The sequence below is a fragment of the Lissotriton vulgaris genome, chromosome 10 (genome assembly GCF_964263255.1).
Source record: "Lissotriton vulgaris chromosome 10, aLisVul1.2, whole genome shotgun sequence".
NCBI lineage: Eukaryota > Metazoa > Chordata > Amphibia > Caudata > Salamandridae > Lissotriton > Lissotriton vulgaris.
The window spans coordinates 20066699-20088419 of NC_141698.1; the positions used below are offsets into that span (position 1 = coordinate 20066699).

The 21721-nt window shown below is 47.7% G+C and overlaps 2 protein-coding genes across 10 annotated transcripts in view; one reads left to right on the plus strand and one right to left on the minus strand.

The window, feature by feature from the left end:
* The window catches only part of EMD (emerin), a 274426-nt gene that overhangs the window by 85036 nt on the left and 167669 nt on the right, over nucleotides 1-21721 (minus strand). For 2 of the 9 annotated variants that reach the window (XM_086940270.1, XM_086940264.1), the window contains exon 1: nucleotides 4031-4160. The exons of 3 other annotated variants lie outside the window; for them this stretch is intronic. The gene's annotated coding sequence lies outside the window, so the exon portion shown is untranslated. Of the gene's footprint in view, nucleotides 1-4003; nucleotides 4170-21721 lie in introns of those variants that run through there. 4 more of the 9 variants (XM_086940269.1, XM_086940268.1, XM_086940271.1 and 1 more) reach the window with 4 other exon arrangements.
* Nucleotides 1-21721, plus strand: part of LOC147684358 (uncharacterized) — a 715098-nt gene that overhangs the window by 64954 nt on the left and 628423 nt on the right. The window lies entirely within an intron of this gene.

Genomic DNA, 21721 nt, shown 5'->3' on the forward strand with positions numbered 1-21721 from the left:
TCCAATCTGATATATAAACAAACGTTAAATAAATGAAATCACTTAAAAAAATTGTGAGCGGACTAAATTTCTTAGAAATTCTTATTGGAGAAAACAGTGGGATAATTGCCATAGTGTGAATAAATAATGAAAACACATTTTTTTTCAGCTTGCCTTGGCCCTTCCAGAATAGCAGACATAAAAATAAAATGGCTGGGATTTTTTTCGGAGTAACGTGACACCACTAATCAGGATTCACGATCTGGGAAATCGGGCACAAAGCCCTTACAACTAAGATATTTAGGCCTATTGGCGTTTGTCAAAATATCAGTTTTATGCCATTTATTAATTTAGCACTTTTTAATTTATTAGAAAAAAATACATGTTTTAAAAGTCTGCCTTAAGCAAGCAACCTGGCTAAAGTTTTTGTATAAGCTTGAATTATTTCAGGTCTTTAAAAAAGGCAAGGCGCGATATCTTCATGGACATAACCATAGGTTGAAATTGAGGATAGGGTCGTCAGACCAGCGTCGAGTGCAGGTTATGCCCCAGTAGGGGGCATCTCATTATAGTATACCCCCAACATCTCTCCCCAGATTTAATATTTTCAGCTAGGGAAGTGAATAAAACGTGTTTTTTTCCACTAGCATGGGGAATTTTTAAACTTCCCCCATCTTTTGTAGACCCTACCACTCTCACCTTTAAACTACACATAGCCTATTTCACTGAAAAAAGTGCTCACGCGTCTCTGTAGGTTGAAGCACGCCCCAACCCTCAGAGGGACGGGAAGACCCCTATGATGAAGCATGACACTAAGGGATTCTAGTGTGTGTGAGGGGTATTTTAAAAACACAGTGCTTTTCCATGACAATCTCATGGATCAGTAAAACACTTTTTCTAACCAAAGGAAAATATTTTTATTAGAGTAGAATCTTATTGTTTATTTAGTCTGAACAGAAGGTTTACTCTATCTTTACACCTCTTTACTCCCCCCACTTTGTTGTTTTTCATAAGAACAAATTAAGTCATTTATTCCATGTTAGACTGTTAGGTTATAGAAACATTGGGTAGGTCCTGTCAGGTCCCATCCTTCCTCCATCTGAGCCCATCTCCTCGCCGCCCCAGCAAACCACTCGCCAGTTTTCCAGCACATCCTTCACTCAGCACCCCAGATACCAGCCTGGAGATGCCAGGATGCCTCAGTATCCCTTTAGAATTTTCTTTATTAGAGAAGTGTCAATTCAGGCACCTCCCTCAACACGGTTCGAAATGTTTCTAGAGTCGTCGTTGGCGCGCGCATGGCAGCCCTCCTACCTCACTTCCTCCCAATCCATCCCGCCCCCAGTTGACCCTTCACGCGCCTGCGCGCGCCGCAGGAGCGCCAAGAACCAGCAGAGGGCGCGAGCGCCCGCTCAGTACACCTAGTCCGCATGCCTCAGCAGAGGCACCCCCCACATGGTCGCACCGCCCGAATCCCAATAAATTCAGACCACACCAGTTTGTTTTATGGAAGAATTAAGTCCGCAGTTTATTAGGCATTATCACTTACAAGCGATCCTTTACACGCCATTATTTCTGTCTGACGACTGTGCGTTCTTACACAACCAGCTCTGCACTGTGCCCTACATTCAGTGCGGCTCTCTTTTCCAAAGTGACTTGTCCCCGTCCTTAACCACCAATGCCTCTGCACTGTGCCCTACATTCAGTGCAGCTATCCTTGCCAAGGTAACCCCCTCCCTGGGACACACCTTTTCCTTTCTCTCCCGGCAAGCTTTTGCTTCCGGCCCGACCGGGTAACCTTTTACCTCCGGTTTCCACACACTCCTTGGGTAAGCGTCTGCTTTAACCCAACCGGATGGCCCCTTTTGCATCCGGTGTCCACTCACTCCCGGGTAACCAGCCGGTTCCCACCCGGCCGGGTGACCTTTTCACTTCCGGGGCCCACACATTCCCTTTCGGGTTGGCGTTTGTCCCCGCCCCCGCCCGAGTTGCGCAATTAATTGTTTACTTCCGGTTCACCTGAACACAGGGAGCTCGGGGAGCTTGCCAGTGACCCCCTGGGTCCTGCCTGCCCCATTTGTAGTCTGAGCCCGCTGCGCCACCTGCTTTTTGTATTCTTCTTGGATCGCTTTGTAAGTACCGCCATGCCTCGCCGGGAGCTATCGCTGCCTGCGTTTTTTATGCCATTTATTTATTTAGCACTTTTTCATTTATTAGAAAAAAATACATGTTTTAAAAGTCTGCCTTAAGCAAGCAACCTGGCTAAAGTTTTTGTATAAACTTTAATTATTTCAGGTCTTTAAAAAAGGCAAGGCGCGATATTTTTATGGACATAACCATAGGTTGAAATTGAGGATAGGGTCGTCAGACCAGCGTCGAGTGCAGGTTATGCCCCAGTAGGGGGCATCTCATTATAGTATACCCCCAACATCTCTCCCCATATTTAATATTTTCAGCTAGGGAAGTGAATAAAACGTGTTTTTTTCCACTAGCATGGGGAATTTTTAAACTTCACCCGTCTTTTGTAGACCCTACCACTCTCACCTTTAACCCTTTCGCTGCGGCGGCTATTCCGCCGCAGCGCTAATGGGGTGGGGCGGCCGCATGCTGGTGACAGAACCGCTCCGTCACCAGCCGCGGTTGAGCTGTGCTGGTGACGGAGCGGTTCCGTCATGACCTGCCCCGCTCATTAGAACGGCTGCGCAGGCGCGAAATCAGCGTCGCGCAGGCACGGCGGCCGGGCCATGACGGAATCGCTCCGTCATTAGCACAGCCCAACCGTATCTGATGACGGAGCGGTTCCGTCATCAGCAGGGGAGGGGTTAAACTACACATAGCCTATTTCACTGAAAAAAGTGCTCCCACGTCTCTGTAGGTTGAAGCACGCCCCAACCCTCAGAGGGACGGGAAGACCCCTATGATGAAGCATGACTCTAAGGGATTCTAGTGTGTGTGAGGGGTATTTTAAAAACACAGTGCTTTTCCATGACAATCTCATGGATCACTAACACACTTTTTCTAACCAAAGGAAAATATTTTTATTAGAGTAGAATCTTATTGTTTATTTAGTCTGAACAGGAGGTTGACTATCTTTACACCTCTTTACTCCCCCCTCTTGTTGTTTTTTATAAGTAGAAATTTAGTCATTTATTCCATGTTAGACTGTTAGGTTATAGCAACATTAAGTAGGTCCTGTCAGGTCCCATCCTTCCTCCATCAGAGCCTATCTCCTCGCCGCCCCAGCAAACCACTCGCCAGTTTTCCAGCCCATCCTTCACTCAGCACCCCAGATACCAGCCTGGAGATGCCAGGATACCTCAGTATGCCTTTAGAATTTTCTTTATTAGAAAAGCGTCAATTCGGGCACCTCCCTCAACACGGTTCGAAATGTTTCTAGAGTCGTTGTTGGCGCGCGCAGGGCAGCCCTCCTACCTCACTTCCTCCCAATCCATCCCGCCCCCAGTTGACCCTTCACGCGCCTGCGCGCGCCGCAGGAGCGTCAAGAACCAGCAGAGGGCGCGAGCGCCCGCTCAGTACACCTAGTCCGCATGCCTGAGAGCGCACGAGGAGCGTCATATGAGAGGGGTCGCGTCCTGCACACGTAACAGAGGACGGACATTAAAAAGAATAACAAACCCATTTGCACAAATTTGTGAAAAAAATAAGCTTCCGCAAGCGGATGAGAGGTAATCAAATAAACGAAGCCCTTTTGTAATGTAACTGGTTCTGATACCGTCGGGTAAATTACGTGCTATTAGAAAACACACAAATAAAGACGTCAAAGGAGGTCTAGAAGCGCGCGCCTCATCGGTTGAGGGGTCTGCCCGCGCGCACGGAACGCGCGCCGTTTTTTTTTCGGGTCGCGAGCCTCCGTCACGAGCGAGAGGAGGGGCAGGACCTCCCCCTCCCTCACCTGCCGCGAGCCGTTAACGCCCCGAGGGCGCAGGCAGCCGTTAGCGCGCGCGGGAATTCTTCCATAAAGCGCTCAGTCACCTCACGCGCGGGGCCAGTGCGCCTCAGTCACCTCAAGCACGGGGTCGGTGCGCCTCACCTCGGGTGTCGCAGACAGGGCCCGGATAGGAAAGTCGGGCTGGAGGAAAGGCGGGGGCTCGGCTCTGACAGACTCGGCTGCTGCTGCGCCTGGACTGTGGAAGGACGAAGAGCGGCCCCCGCCCGCCAGGCCCGACCCCTTTTATGATAATGAGCCGCCTCTGCCAGTCGCGTAGAAGTAGTAAACTTGCACCGGCCCCTTTCACGAGCGTTGTTGGCAGTTCAAACGCTGGAATTAACCGCCGCGCCGATAGCCCAAAATACGCCCCCTCTTCGAGCAGTGCCAGCCCGCAAGTATGTGGGGCTTTCAGCGGGCTGGTGGTGCCCCTAGCCGCGGAGACGGCTTTAGGTGGAAGTGTATCCCTGTCCTTCACCAGCTGCTGCCGCCTTCCTCAGAGAGAAATGCCGCACGTGTGCTCCTGTTTTTAGAATCGGGCCGGTACCAAGTAAATATGACTAAGAAACATGTCCCGTGTATTTTAACTCAGCAGTTATGCTTCTGCATTAATAAAAATGCAGCAATAGTTTGGATTATTCTAATCGCCCTTAAAGTGACTTTTCCTTTCTGTTTGGTATTTTGGGCATTTAGTTCAAGCGGGAGATGCTCGGTATAAATGATTGCCCTATTTCTTTTTGCTCGTCCTGACTCAAAAATACACTATTGCTAGAAGTTGGAGGCTATAGACTGCTCGGAAACGGATTCTCTAGATTTTATTCAACGCAGGCGCTTCCTGTCCGGAGGATATTTCCCAACCGTGAATGAAAACCTCCCTGTTTTCTACGGTAGTTGCCAAAGTGCGCCTAGAGCAGCATCGAGAGTCTGCAGGAATTGTTGGAAGACGCGGCGCATTCTTCAGGGCAGGCAAGATTAGTAACACTTCTGAATTTCCTATTTATTTAATGTATTATAGGTCGAAATTAATAATTGCAGTACGCATAGTGATAAGTTTAATGGCACTTAATATTATGATTTGGTCACTCCATACCTGCCAATTTACAAATGTTGATGCCACAGTGTGAGGAGGGCAGGGCTCAGTGCCGAGAGCTGCTCACCAAGCCCCCACCCCGCGCCTATCAAAAAGTAATAAAAGGGTCATGGGGGCTGGTCACGGTGCTGATGTCCTATGGTGTTTTCTCACCTCGGAATGGATGTCTGCACTTCAAAGCCTCCGAAAATGAGCTGAAACCCCCCTATTTACAGGGTGTTCCAGTTAGTTTTCCATGCCACCGTGTGATTACGGCCCTTCGCCGGGTGAATGAGTGAAATCGTGACACACGGTGGCACCGTGTGAGTTGCCAGGTATGCAGGCCCGGCTCCAGGAATTTTTATTTAGGTGGGCCAAGGGTACATTTGGGTGGGCCACTGCTGGCCCGATTTGTCGCTTTATATATCCAGCCAGGGCTGCTTCTGGGCCCTCCTTTATCTCTCCTTAGTTTTGCCAGGCACAGTAAAATGCACTCTTTTCCAAGTCTCTTTCTAAATGTTATCCCTCTCAAAAACTGTTTTATTCCCAAGTAATGTCCCTTTGATGGGATGAGGAGGTTTCTAAGGTGGGAGTATCAGGCAAGTGACACTCCTCGGGCTCCCTCTGTGCAAGCCTTCAGGGAGAAACCCTCTTCATTACTACCTCCTCCTGACCCCTGACTCTGCACCGCACTCCCTTACTGGCTTTATTATCCACTTTTCTACCACCCCTCTCCGGTTCACCTTATCTCACAGCTGACCTTGGGCCCCATGTCAGCCACCATTCGGTTCCACTCTTATTATTCTCAGTAAAAAACAGTAGTAAAATCACCTTCAAACTGACATTGAATATAGCAGTAAATGTAGTTAGCATGCACATTAACGAATGTTCCACAGTTGTCCTAATCACCCGACTGTTAATTAAATAAAGGAAAACACGAAGGCCATGACAGGGCCAGCTTTAGTGCTGATGCAAAAGTCTTTTTTGGCACCCCACCAATGACCTCTTTCTAAATAACTTTACTACCACCCTCCAACTGTGCCCTTCATCTCTCCGTAGCCCCCCATGACCTCCTTCTCAGACTCCCTAATTACTACCCTCCACCAGTGCCCCTCATCTCTCTGTAGTTCCCCCACCCCATTACATCCTCCTCTGATTCCCTCACTGCCACACTCCACTTGTGCCTCTCATCTTTCTGTAGCCCCTCCCCACATGACCTCCTCAGATTCCCTCACTGCCACACTCCACTTGTGCCCCTCATCTCTCTGTAGTTCCCCCAACCCATGACCCCCTCATCAGATTCCCTCATTGCCACCCTCCACCAGTGCCCCTCATCTCTCCGTAGATTCCCCCAACCCATGACCCCTCATCAGATTCCCTCATTGCCACCCTCAACTTGTGCCCCTCATCTTTCTGTAGCCCCTCCCCACATGACCTCCTCAGATTCCCTCACTGCCACACTCCACTTGTGCCCCTCATCTCTCTGTAGTTCCCCCAACCCATGACCCCCTCATCAGATTCCCTCATTGCCACCCTCCACCAGTGCCCCTCATCTCTCCGTAGATTCCCCCAACCCATGACCCCTCATCAGATTCCCTCATTGCCACCCTCAACTTGTGCCCCTCATCTTTCTGTAGCCCCTCCCCACATGACCTCCTCAGATTCCCTCATTGCCACACTCCACTTGTGCCCCTCATCTCTCTGTAGTTCCCCCAACCCATGACCCCCTCATCAGATTCCCTCATTGCCACCCTCCACCAGTGCCCCTCATCTCTCCGTAGATTCCCCCAACCCATGACCCCTCATCAGATTCCCTCATTGCCACCCTCAACTTGTGCCCCTCATCTTTCTGTAGCCCCTCCCCACATGACCTCCTCAGATTCCCTCACTGCCACACTCCACTTGTGCCCCTCATCTCTCTGTAGTTCCCCCAACCCATGACCCCCTCATCAGATTCCCTCATTGCCACCCTCCACCAGTGCCCCTCATCTCTCCGTAGATTCCCCCAACCCATGACCCCTCATCAGATTCCCTCATTGCCACCCTCAACTTGTGCCCCTCATCTTTCTGTAGCCCCTCCCCACATGACCTCCTCAGATTCCCTCACTGCCACACTCCACTTGTGCCCCTCATCTCTCTGTAGTTCCCCCAACCCATGACCCCCTCATCAGATTCCCTCATTGCCACCCTCCACCAGTGCCCCTCATCTCTCCGTAGATTCCCCCAACCCATGACCCCTCATCAGATTCCCTCATTGCCACCCTCAACTTGTGCCCCTCATCTTTCTGTAGCCCCTCCCCACATGACCTCCTCAGATTCCCTCACTGCCACACTCCACTTGTGCCCCTCATCTCTCTGTAGTTCCCCCAACCCATGACCCCCTCATCAGATTCCCTCATTGCCACCCTCCACCAGTGCCCCTCATCTCTCCGTAGATTCCCCCAACCCATGACCCCTCATCAGATTCCCTCATTGCCACCCTCAACTTGTGCCCCTCATCTTTCTGTAGCCCCTCCCCACATGACCTCCTCAGATTCCCTCACTGCCACACTCCACTTGTGCCCCTCATCTCTCTGTAGTTCCCCCAACCCATGACCCCCTCATCAGATTCCCTCATTGCCACCCTCCACCAGTGCCCCTCATCTCTCCGTAGATTCCCCCAACCCATGACCCCTCATCAGATTCCCTCATTGCCACCCTCAACTTGTGCCCCTCATCTTTCTGTAGCCCCTCCCCACATGACCTCCTCAGATTCCCTCACTGCCACACTCCACTTGTGCCCCTCATCTCTCTGTAGTTCCCCCAACCCATGACCCCCTCATCAGATTCCCTCATTGCCACCCTCCACCAGTGCCCCTCATCTCTCCGTAGATTCCCCCAACCCATGACCCCTCATCAGATTCCCTCATTGCCACCCTCAACTTGTGCCCCTCATCTTTCTGTAGCCCCTCCCCACATGACCTCCTCAGATTCCCTCACTGCCACACTCCACTTGTGCCCCTCATCTCTCTGTAGTTCCCCCAACCCATGACCCCCTCATCAGATTCCCTCATTGCCACCCTCCACCAGTGCCCCTCATCTCTCCGTAGATTCCCCCAACCCATGACCCCTCATCAGATTCCCTCATTGCCACCCTCAACTTGTGCCCCTCATCTTTCTGTAGCCCCTCCCCACATGACCTCCTCAGATTCCCTCACTGCCACACTCCACTTGTGCCCCTCATCTCTCTGTAGTTCCCCCAACCCATGACCCCCTCATCAGATTCCCTCATTGCCACCCTCCACCAGTGCCCCTCATCTCTCCGTAGATTCCCCCAACCCATGACCCCTCATCAGATTCCCTCATTGCCACCCTCAACTTGTGCCCCTCATCTCTCTGAAGATACCCCCACCCCGTGACCTTCTCCTCGAATTCTCCCAATGCCACCCTCCACCAGTGCCCCTAATCTCTCCATAGCTCCACCCACACCCTGTGACCTCCTCCTCGAATTCCCTCACTGCCACCCTCCACTGGTGCCCCTCATTTCTAAGTTGCCCCTCTCTTGTATGCATTTCATTTGTTGTATAGCGCTAATCATATCAATGTAGGTAGGGTGTCACAGTAAGTTACATCACAGCACACACTATACAGAGACAATAAATCAGTCTACGGGGAATGTCACGAAAGCCAATGAGGATTACAAGGTGTAGAAATAACAGGTCATCCATACTGGTGGGCAATATATTTTTCAAGGGTTTGGTCTGGAGAAGCACAAACTCAGAATTTAAAGAGTACTCCAGTGTTTGGGGGTTGCTTTACTCAGTGTTTGGGGGTTGCTTTACTGATAAAAATATATAACTGCTCAAACAAACTCTTTTTAGCAACATTAGAATGATGAAGGACTGGAGACGTTCTAACTATATCACAACACAAAAAAGCGAAGTTTGTATGCAGCTCTTTGATGAAAGTTCATAGGTCACTGTCCTATGTTAGGATAGTGACGTCTGAACTGCAAGTAATACAAGGATATCTGTAACAAAGGCAGTAACCCACTGAGCCATCCCCATAAAATTCAGTTTATCTGCATTTACAATGGTTGCTCTGCAGCAGGATCATAAATCACCAGTTATCTGAACATTTTTTATTGGTGTTGTACATCGGTGGCAGATTTACTGCTCGGGCCAAGGATCATGTTTGGGTGGGCCAAACTCATGTTTGGGTGGGCCTGGCCCACCCCCTAGAACCGGGCCTGCAGGTATGTCACTCTGATGTTATCCCCATCAGTGTCTTTTTCGCAAATGCATTACCTACTGAGTTGTCTAGCAGCATTGAACATACATGTTCACCCAGTAAACTTACTACGATTGAAGCTTCTGATCTGCAGTTTAGACAGTTGCTCCCCAGCAGACACACGATCCAACTGCTAGTTTATCAGCGTTGCAAGGTCAGACTCGCAGGAGGCACGAGATGCATTGCTGACAAAATGCATTCAACATGCACATTATGGCCATGTGTTTGCTGTGGACATTTGTGAGCAAAAATGTAACTGTCCAGCACAGATTTTTATGCTAATAAAGTTAATAAAATGAGTCCAGCTGAGCTGGTTTATAGTAACCAGTTGTTTGGTTTGCCCCCCTTCTGCCTCCTAAACCTCTCGTCCATTTGTTAGTAATCTGTCAAGTGTCGTGTATTTGTTTAAAAAAAAATCCGATTTAAATGTAATTTCCATTTGAGTAGTGGGTGATTGACTTGAATTTAGCAGCAGAAATGGCGAAGAGAAACTCTGAATTTGAAAAGCCATATTATGAACTTTAATGAGAAGCTAGTAGGTGCACATAACACCCTAGACAGTTTTTTTCGATAGTAATTATCATTTTCAGGTATTAGCATTTCGAATCAGCCAGTCATTGTAATCAACAATTACACTTGTAAATGAACATTGCAAAGGAAAACTATTTTCAATGTAATACGGTCAGTGTGCCACAATACTAATGGAGAGTTGCTAACAATTCTAAACTCGATAGTAAGTATAGTGATTTTAGGAGCAGAGCAAACATAGACAGCTGTAGTCTGTAAGCAAAATATATGTATATGCACATATAAATGACGTCATTGTCCCATTTCCCTCAGAAGCAGCACCCCTCAACAATTCATATTTCAATACTTGCCACTAAGCTGCTTCCCTTTCAGGATGAGGGTGAATATATGGCCTCTCTACCAGTAGCAGAGATGAACTCAGGCATTCCATCCATCGCTTTTTTGTATACTTTAGTGTTTCACCGTAAGTGGGGTGGATATGCCCAGGTGTTGGTCCCTTGCACACTGTCGCTCGAACCAAGCTATCCCGAACTGGGGCAGAATCCGTCCTGATTTGCTTGTTTCGATTCAGGAAGGACCAGGCTTGATAGTTCAGGCTGGACTGCTCTACTTGGTGCATGGTCAGGACTGATTTGCATATGGTGGGTCCAAACAGGTGGCATGGTGGGCAGAAGAATAATGGACTTTGATGCGGCCAGAGCAATTACCAGTAGCTGAGGTTAATTCAAGCATTTCATGAATCACTTTGTTGTATACTTTAGTTCCACTACCAGCAACAGCATTGCCCAATCCACAATAAACAAAATATGCACTCTTCAGAAGAAAATTAATGTTACTTCTAGAAGTCTATCCTAGGCATCCGATCAGGTTGACCAGGCGAAATTGCTGTCAAAACTGACTCCATGGGATATTGCACCCCCTATTGTAAAGATCCATGAATGACTATATGCTCATCATGGCTATGGGTCCTGGAGATAAATATAATGAAAAGATCTTTGTGGAGAATGGGCTAAAACAAAGGTGTGTTTTGAAACCTCCTGTATTTCTCACTTTATTTGGCCTTTTCTTAAGAACAAACCTACTCCTGAGGCGGAAGCCGGGAGACAACAAACGCACCTTTTTAAAATTTATTCTTGTGTCACTGTTTGATTGAATAATTGTATTTTAAACCTGCGCACTCACCCTTCAGGCTTCTCCTCCTGGGTAAGAAGCACGCTGAAACAGCGAACCTTTCGCTGCAACGAGGCCGCCAGAAAACTCAATTCTGCCGCCATTACCGGCGAGGAACTGAGGCCACGCCCACTTGCAGGCCACGCCCACCCGCCCGAGTATATAAACGCTGCTGACAGCGCAACCAGTTAGAACAAACCTACTCCTGAGGCGGAAGCCGGGAGACAACAAACGCACCTTTTTAAAATGTATTCTTGTGTCACTGTTTGATTGAATAATTGTATTTTAAACCTGCGCACTCACCCTTCAGGCTTCTCCTCCTGGGTAAGAAGCACGCTGAAACAGCGAACCTTTCGCTGCAACGAGGCCGCCAGAAAACTCAATTCTGCCGCCATTACCGGCGAGGAACTGAGGCCACGCCCACTTGCAGGCCACGCCCACCCGCCCGAGTATATAAACGCTGCTGACAGCGCAACCAGTTAGAACAAACCTACTCCTGAGGCGGAAGCCGGGAGACAACAAACGCACCTTTTTAAAATTTATTCTTGTGTCACTGTTTGATTGAATAATTGTATTTTAAACCTGCGCACTCACCCTTCAGGCTTCTCCTCCTGGGTAAGAAGCACGCTGAAACAGCGAACCTTTCGCTGCAACGAGGCCGCCAGAAAACTCAATTCTGCCGCCATTACCGGCGAGGAACTGAGGCCACGCCCACTTGCAGGCCACGCCCATCCTCCCCCTCTACCTCCCTTAAGGATGTGCATTCATCGGACGCGCAGCGGACGGGCGCAGCGGGCGCGCCGTTTGCGCGCCGAAGGCGCGCCTAAGGCAAGCCCGTCTTCGCCCGTCCTCGCCAAGTCATCGCCTCTCGCCACCCCCCCTGGCTCGCCCAGACCTTGTCAACGCATACGCTATGACGGTAAGGAACTTCTACTTCTGAACCCCTACCAAAAATGCCCTAACACCACGGGCACCCTAGGTCTTACGCATTTACAATGCACCCACTGCCACTTCTCCACTAACGCACCCACCAGGGTACGGTGTGACCTCCCCACTACGACAATACCGCCACTAAGGATATTCCAACTCAATTGCAGATCCCTCGTTAAACACCACCCGGAGGTGAACACGCTTCTTCAGGAAGAAAACCCCGACGTACTATTTTTATGTGAAACATGGCTCCAAGATAGCTTGACTACCATCCCCAATCTTTCACTCCCAGTTGAGTTTAATCTGGTCACCATCAATCGTGATTCACGCGGTGGCGGCATTGCCATTATCTATAAAAAACAACTGACCTGTTCCTTTGTTAAGGAACCTCTTCAAGACTGTGAATGCGCCCAATTTAAAATTAGTGTGACCCCCCAATTCATGTTATCAGGCCTATACATCTATCGCCCTCCAGGCCAGGCCACAAAATTCATTAACGCCCTTCTTGAAACAGCGACAACGCTGACCACTAAGTTCGCCAACTTCACCATCCTAGGTGACCTGAATTTACACTTTGATGCGACGGGTGATAATACCATCATTAATCTTCTTGCCGACCTCTCGGCTCTGCAACTTAATTCCCTTGTTCACACCCCTACCCATATAGCTGGACACACCTTAGATCCGATCTTTTCTAACTTACAAGAGGCAGCAGCCGAAACCCCCATCCCTCTGGGATGGACGGACCACCACCTAGTTAAAATGAGTGTCCCGGCTCCCCAACGTCAACGCAAAACCGAATCCCTTCAGAGTCTAAAAAGACCTTGGCACAAACTTTCCCCACCTGACCTACATGTAACCCTTGGTGAATTCCAACACGAAGCTAACCAGGATATAGATGCGATCTATTCTTCGTTCACCAACTGGATTAGCAATGGCCTCGACACTCTCATCCCGGCCAGGCCGTCGAAAGGTCGCAATACACCCTCGAACCCATGGTTCGACGACACCCTTAGGACTATGCGCAAAGAGTGCAAAAAGGCTGAGCGCATTTGGAGGCAACGATATGACAACCAGGACAAGGCGGTGTACCTATCCAAGCTCAAATCCTATCATAAAGCTATTAGATCTTCCCGTGCTTCTTTTTATTCCAACAAAATTAATTCCAATGCAAATCCATCCAAAATCATTTTTAAACTAGTGAAAGAGCTTCAAAGCCCTAGGACGCCCCCCCCTAAAATTTCCTCCCAAGAGCAATGTGAACAACTTGCAACCTACTTTATCGAAAAAATTCAGAAAATTTATGCAACCTTTCCACAGACTGCTCCTCTCAAGGATGTACCCCTGACCACGACCCCTAACATCCTACCTTTGTCCCAAATCCCTGCCATCACCGCTGCTGACCTGACCAAACTAGGCAAGAAAGTGAAGTCTGGCTCTCCAGCGGATCCTATGAGCCCTGCTCATTTCATGTCTTCAATGGACTTCTTTTCATCCCCCATGCTAAACATCCTCAACCTCTCCTTCTCCACAGGACTCGTACCCATCGCCTGGAAACAAGCATGGGTATCTCCGATAATTAAAAAACCCACCCTTGACCCCACCAAGCCAGAAAACTTCCGGCCCATATCCCTTCTCCCATGGATGTCCAAAATAGCCGAAACCCATGTAAATGAGTCTCTTTCGAAACACCTGGACAATCACGGAATCCTGGACCCTTCCCAAAATGGCTTCCGTGCAGGCCATAGCACGGAGTCTGCCCTACTAGCCACCACGGAGCGTCTCCGGATGATTTTAGATGCCGGTCATAGTGCTGCGCTGATCCTCCTTGATCTCAGCGCGGCCTTTGACACGGTATCCCACAACATCCTGCTAAATCGTCTGGAGACTGCCGATGTGACTGGCCCTGCACTTGCATGGTTCCGATCCTTTCTCAAGGATAGATCATTCAAGGTATCAGCCCCTCCTTACCTTTCTAAGCCTCACCCCATCGCTCAGGGGGTCCCCCAGGGTTCAGCGCTGAGCCCCTCCCTCTTTAACCTATACGTCCAGCCACTCACGGACGTGGCTAGAGAATGGGGGCTCACGCTGGTATCATATGCGGACGACACCCAGTTGGTTGTCACCCTCTCGGAAAGCCCGTCCCTCGTGGCATCCAACTTCAAAGGGGGTATGTCTGCTGTGGCCCGCTGGATGACGGACAACTACCTCCAACTCAACGCCGGAAAAACCGAGGTGCTCCTCCTGGGCCGCAACACCAGCCTTTGGAACGAGCACTGGTGGCCGTCATCCCTAGGCGACACCCCACTCCCCAAAAACTGTGTGAAAAATCTGGGAGTCTGGGTTGATGCCAACCTTAGTTTCCAGTCCCACACTAAAAAGGTGGCAGCCACCTGCATAGGCCTCTTAAGGAACCTCAGGCCCATACTTGGGCTCTTCGATGCCAAGGCTCGCCAGCTCATAATCCAGGCCACCATTCTATCACGCCTGGACTACGCTAACGTTCTCCTGTTGGGAGCTAATAAAGCGGAAACAGCCAGATTCCAACGCATTCAAAACGCGGCAGCCAGAACGCTGGTTGGCCTGCCACGGAGGTGCTCAGCCAGAGCCACCATTCGCAAGCTCCACTGGTTACCCGTGGACCACAGAATCCAATTCAAGGCCTTAGTCATGATCTTTAAGATCGTGAAACTGGGAAGCCCCCCTCTGCTTCGAAGCCTTGTCCAACCCTACGTTCCTGGACGTGCTCTTCGCTCTGCCAACCAACTCCTCCTGTCTATCCCTAGGTTTCGACTTTGCCGAGCCGGAGGCCGCTCCTTTGGGGTCCTCGGCCCCAAACTGTGGAACGATCTCCCCTTTGGCATCCGTACTATTGACTCCCTCCCTGCTTTCCGTAAAGCTATCAAGACTCACCTTTTCCCTGCCGCCTAGTTTCCCCCTCCCCCCCGCCTCAGTTTAGTTCGTCTGTTCTTAGCGCCGGGACACCCCTTTGCCGGGGTAGCTGTTGCGCTCTACCAAATCCAGAAATAGAAATAGAAATAGAAACTCCTCAATGAATATTTTATATTCATGCACAATGCACTCAGGCACATTATTGCACAATGGTAGAACTGTACTACCCTTTTATATTCACTGTACTGCTAATCCTATATTTCTGCTACTGCCCAATGGTTGTTGCAGCTCATATATTTTACGCGCAATAAGAACTGTTCAATAAACCCTTATTGAAACGCACAGACTGTTTATTCAATTTATCTCTGAGATAAACTAAAAAGAGCACGAGAGACTGAGCAAAAAGTAGTACATTGTTTCCAAGATCTTGAGGGATCAGTTGTCATGTTCTAAGGTTACCAGAAACAAATCTCTCCCCGATAAGAGGAGACACTAGTGGCACTGTGAGCTAGCTAAATGCAAATAGGCTAACATTTCTCAGTGGGGGTGTACGGAACCAGTCTGTTTGTTATCCAAACAAACAGCCCCTGCATGGGTACTATAGGAACTACACAACACCCGTGTTAGGTAGCTAAAGGATTAATTTGCTGTTGTAAGCAGATGAGTGATCCTATCTTTCATAATGCATGTTCCAGAAACGTGAATCTCATGATAAATGTTCCAAAATCTAACATCATGGTATTTGGTCTCTGAACCTGCTCCGTCCTTTACACTTTGATTGTCAGTAAAAAAATCCTCATAATGGTTAAAAACAATATTTGATGTTCTCCTTTAGGAATACTCACCTTACAAAGAGCTATTTCACAACCCATGCTACAAAAGTCAAATGGTCTCTTCCATTTTGTTAGTTCCATGGGAGGGCAAAAAGTTGATGGACTACTTCATGGTTGTATGGTAAAGATTTCTGGCATTCTCCTTTTAAGGTCTTGAATTTTGTAAGATCTCAAACTATTGTATTCTGTGTGGTTGAAAGTGCGCTTTGTATACAAAATCTCTGGTTAGAAAGAGCTGGTCTGTGGAAGTCTTAAAGTTGGAATTGGATATGGTTGAATATATTGTTTTATCTACAAATTAGCGATCTGGATTCGTTGAAACATATGTATAGTGGAATTCATTTATTATAGCATTCTCCATTTTATTCATCTGTAAACAGTGCTGCTAACCGGCTGGAAATGGACCTCAACTCTATAGAATATGCCATGTCGAAGACTTGTACAAATTAAAGGATGGGACTGTTGTGGGAACATCTTTCCACTAATGAGCTGCTACTTTCTTGCAGCTAATTTAGATATGTATATTTGCTGCTTTTGTAAAGGTAAAATGAGGCATTAAGGGTGTCAATAACATGTGATTAAATGCATCACAGTGAAAACGGGCATTGCAAACTTTGTATTTCTCTCTCTCTCAGAATTGGTTCAAAGTGTGAACTGCACCAAGCCTGCTACAGAAAGTAAGCATCAAGCCACATCAGCAGCCTGTTGACATCGGCACTCCTGTGATCCAGCAGTGCTGAGGTGTACCCCAGTATATTTGTATTTTATTTCTAGAACCAAGCGGAATTTGGTACTGGAAAAATATACTTGAAATTGTAGACATTTACACAGAAATGCACTTGAGGGTGGATTTGCAATTGTTACAGGTTGGTATCAATTTAAAAAGCAGTTTAAATTGCACGATAATTACTTTTAGAATACTATTCAGTTACTTTTGGATTCATTTGAATATGGGGGTGGTATGCCTAAATATTACACCTAAAAAGAATCTCAAAATACAAGGTGAGTAAGACTTTTCTTAGCTTGTTAAAATTCTTGTTTTCCCCCAAACAAAACACTTTAACATGTGAACATTGTAGGCGTAACATCTCATAACCATTTTTCCCATAGGAAACCCATGTTATTTGTTTCACAGGTTAAGTAAACGTCTTACAAGTGGGAGTTTTGGAGGCTAGGACAAAGGTCTAGGTAGGCACTCCAGTTGCACCACAAGTGGCACTGGGATGGCCGTGTGCAGAGATCAGTGGGCCAAATGTTAGTCAGTGAGGCTAAGGGGGCCTTTGCTTAGGGGCTGCTTACGATCAAGCCACTTGGATGTGGGAGCAAAGCTCCTGGGGTAAAAGTCTGCACTGCAGGGGCCAACAATCAGCATAGGCGCTGCGCCACCAGTGGGGCTGGGGCTGCGGCTCCACGGTGCAGAGAAGACATTGTGGACACTGCTTCTCAATGGAGACCTTTGGTTTGAAAAGGGGGCAGCAGGCTTGCGCAGGGAGACTTTTTGAAGGAGACCACCACCTGGAAGTAAGTTGGGATCTTGGGGGATGCCTGGACAATGTGGTCACCCAGTGCCGTGGGGCGCCTCTTGGCGTTGGATTCTTTGGGCCGCCTTCGGCGTGATCGGGCTCTTCTGACTGCTATGGTCATTGTCATCTTCCCACCTTCTGTGCGGGGGACCCTTCAGGTTGAGGCTGTAGGTGCTGTCTCGGAGCTTGTGGTAGATCGGGGGGTCACCAGATCCCAGGCCAGGATCACTGGGGAGACCTACTTGTGGTGTTGGGCCACTCTGACTCGGGCTGGCTGCAGAGTGGTGCAGGACCGTGTAGCCACCTGGATACAGGTTCTAGTCTTTGGGTTGAGCAAATCCGGTGCTCATGGGAGATAGTCTGTAAGGTGAGTGCAGGGCAGGTTCTCCGGTCTCTGGCGGTGCTGCTGGACACTCCGGTTTCTTTGCTGTAGGCAGATCGGAGTCAGGACAGGCTGGCAGGGCTGGGGCCAAAGCAGTAGGTGTTCTCTTCCTGGGTCAGCACAGTTCTTCTGTCCTTTCTCGAATCTGAGGAGGCAAGATTCTGGGTTGCCCCATAATACTAGGTTTAGGGGCGTTTAAAGGGTTGTGAAGGTCGGGACCAATGGGTCCCTTCCTTGGGGTGGGTACACCCCCTATTATGCCACCCTCCAGTGGGAGAAGGGCATGAGCCTCTCGCTAATTGGCTGGGTCCCCTCATCTTCAAGATGGAGGGGACTGAGATGTGGGCTTCACCTTGCATCTCCTCCCCTACCGGAGGGGTTGGGTTGGCAAAGGTGGGTACACCTCTTCCCATCCCGGGGAGGAGGCATGACACATCTGCCCACTATGGGGTGTGTTTCTGGACACAGAGCGGGGGCTCTCTAGCTAGGGGTCCAGAAACCTGTCTGATGGTGGCAAGTGGCGGGCAGCCATTCAGGAATCTCACCAGGGCTGGTCAATTTTCAGGGGGCACCATGCAAAAAGGGGCACTTTCCTACAGTTAGGCTGCTGGGGCAGCACTGACTGCTCCGATGGTGGAGCAGGATGCTCTGTGTGTTAGTCCTGTACACACCAGGATACCAACTGTGAAAAACAGCGATGCATAAAAACTTAGTATGAACTAGTGAAGGAGAAGCCAGCAGCATGTGCTAAGACTTTTCTCATACGAATATTGCACAAAGAGAAAATCCAACTGAACTGTTTGGTGCATATACTTGAGGCTAAGCAGAATTGTCACAAATTAGACTACGGGGATCATGGGCACTGGGGGAACCCTGTTAGTAGGGAGTCTACACTGAAGGGTGTAGCGCCTAGAATTACAAGCAGGGATTTAATCCTGTATTGCAATCCCCTAATTGCACTGTGTATATCAAATGCTTTATTTTGCTCAACCAGCACTGAGCAGTATTTTGTTTGTTTATTTCTGAGCTCCTGGCTCCCACAATGCTCACATTTGCTATCCTGAGAGAAGTATGGAAACTGACCCCAGACATCAGAGGCAAAAAACCCAGACCATAATGGTTGGGACTCAGTAGCCCCTGTCTGCCCTGTGTCCCTGAAAGGGGTCTGATAACCTTTCACAAAACCTACTGCTGCAGAAGCACATAATACTTTTAAAAAGCAGCCTCTTGGTATCTACCAGCCAACCTTTAGATCAGGTAACTAACGTGATCTAAAGAAAAAGGGGTTCAACGACAAACCTTGAGGATTATAGTTTTAGTAGGCACCGAACTTGGGACTTATTTAATTCCCAACCATCTGTGTTTTAGGTAACTCCAAAATGTGGCTGTTAATGGTGCCATTCAGTGAAGCAATCCCCATAAAGGTACCGTCCTAAAAAATACTAATGGGGATCCCTTGCATCTTGTTAAACTAGAATTACTCGGGTCAGTGACTTCTTCAAATGCTGGTTCAGCGCTGTATCATAACTGTAATAGTTGGTTAACACTGTTTAAGGGATAGATCGTTCTGGTCCAGTCCTGTTGACTCTTCAAACTGCGATTGTCACAAAGTGCACATGAGTCTCATCAAGTGCAAACATGTCAGACTACAGCCTGTACAACAACAAAAAAGTGGGGAAAGGGAAAAATGGTTCTCTACTTTAACTAAAACCATGAGCATGCTTCAGCAGCTTTTGAGACGTGTACCAATGTCACTAGCACTTTGTACACCATGCACTGTGCTGTAAGCACTAATTATACTAACCATTGTATTGTAACTATTTAAGGGTTTCACCCAGTCCATGATATCACTGTCCATACATACTTAAGGTGATATAAACAAAGCAACTTCTAGATCATTTATTGTTTGCAATAGTTATCGATGTAAGGCTGGGCCAAAAACTGTTTTCCCTCTGCATCAGATGCATCTTTGGTGTACATAAGACTGCTTGCAATTTCGATACAGTGCACAAGAAAAAGTCACTTGAAGGTATTAGCTTTCAGTTTTTGTGTGAGAATAAACTGATCCTATTGTATGAACTTAGTTTTACATTGGGTGTTCAATTATGGTTGACTTTGTTTATTTTTAAACCTCACAAATAACCCAGGGTGGACGATGTTGTGGAACACTTTGTATATGTGTGGGGAGTTTGAAAAGGGCCTGTTTAGGACCGGGACCCAGTGGAGGTTTTTGAGGAGAGGGGTGAGGTGGGAATCAGTAAGTCTGACTGCGGAGTTCTGCATGGTCTAATAGGGCCACTGGAATTGTGCGTCTGTTGCAGCATTTGCATAATTTTAGATTTGCAGCATTTGCCACACATTCACCTGCTGCAGAATCTACAAATTTCAAGAAATAACATTGGTTCTAGCTCACCCGATTCAAAAGTTACTAAAATGCAGTGAAACGTGTTGCAGTGCAGTGGAAGGGCCTTTGCAAAGCTGGACTGTTGTGTAGCGTTTTAGGACCCTAGTGTTATTTTCCTGATTCATGCCCATATATAGGTATAAATCACTCTGCCCATATATAGGCATAGAAATCATAACCATATTTAGATACTAGTTCCGAAAATCCACAACGATTTCTTGGAAAAACCCGCCTTCAGCAGCCAGGGATTTCCCCTTGCTTGAATAATAATTTATCCTAGAACTCATGGAGTTTTCAAAGAACTGAGTCTTTGATGACGGTATTATGTCTAACCTTACGTCTATCTCGGCAGCTTTAAGGTATAAATATGCCCACACTTGCCCAGGCAAACACAGTGGTTTGGAGCAGTTCGACTATCTACCTACACGACACAGCTCGCCGCAGCAAGTGCGGAAGGAAGCAGACGCATTGAGAGAGACGCTGTCTTTTCTCCTGCTGAGAAATCCAGCTCCAGTGTTTCCAGGCTACCCTTGCGGGTTGCTGGGAAATCGAGTCCTGATAGAGAGAGAGATGCCAGACCTTCATTCTAAACCAAGGTACAGAGATGATTAGACCCGTAGATAATTCTTGGATAGATTCTTGGCAAAGAATACTAAAACTAAGCTACTCCTCACTTACTTCTTCCTTGTACTAGACCTAGGTTAGGTACACCGTGGTACGCGTATTTTAGAAGCCCTAGTTGAGTACTTTTAGTCATTATTAATGTATGTATTTTATATGGCTTAGAAACCATACCAAGCTTTTACAGTATTATTTTAAAATACTCTTCATACTGTACGCATTGTACTTTGCAACCAGTATTACGATTGTAGCAGTTAATTCCTTCTGCATGAGAAAGAAGACTGTTCAATAAATACTTTAATTGAAAACGCCCGTCTCTCTATTTCTCAGCACCTCTGGTGAAACGAAGCATGCATGATTGACTTTGAGTGAAATATCGATCTATTGTTTCCGCGACTCTGAAGATACGTTTTTATATCGGGAAACAAAGTTGTCATGTTTTAAGCAGTTGTCAGAAACTAATCCCTTGTTTATTCAAGAAAGAAAATGTGCTGCATAATTTGCTTTTTCTTGGCCCTCTCCTGCCGAATTATTCCAGTGGCCCTGTCAAATACATATGACCTTTGGGCTGTGTACCCACATGAAACTGATTGCACTATTTGAACAGCTTTAGAAACCAAGACTTTTTTTAACCTTATGTTTCTAATGATGTTCTAGGACTTTATAAAGCTCTGCAGTTAAATGTACTTTCTTTGACTAGCGAGAGAACTGTTGGGACTGCCATGTCCATGTTATGTAAACGAAGTAAATTGATCATCTGAAGCCTACGGCTTTGTGATTGATCTGGGTCACCTATTGTATAGTATTTCTGTGTGATACCTTAGCCTGTAAAATATGTCACTTAAGGAATGAGTTTTCTGTACACAGAGATCCATGTGTTGGGTGGCTTTGCTGCCAGAAGTCAAAGCCTGAACTATCTGTGTAACCAAGTACAGACCTCAACTAATCTCTTTGTAAACCGAAGGATCACTGCCCAAATATATAAAATGTGTAAATAGATCAAGAGAACTGTGGAACATGATGGGTAGTTCTTCTACGTGATTTCAGTAGCCTGAAGAATTGATTTGATACGCAAAGCCTAAGACTGTAACGCAGTAGTAACTCTACTGACTGCGATATAAACCTATACTATGTCTGTGGCCCAAAGAGCTACTCTAATTCCTGAGCCATTAAGG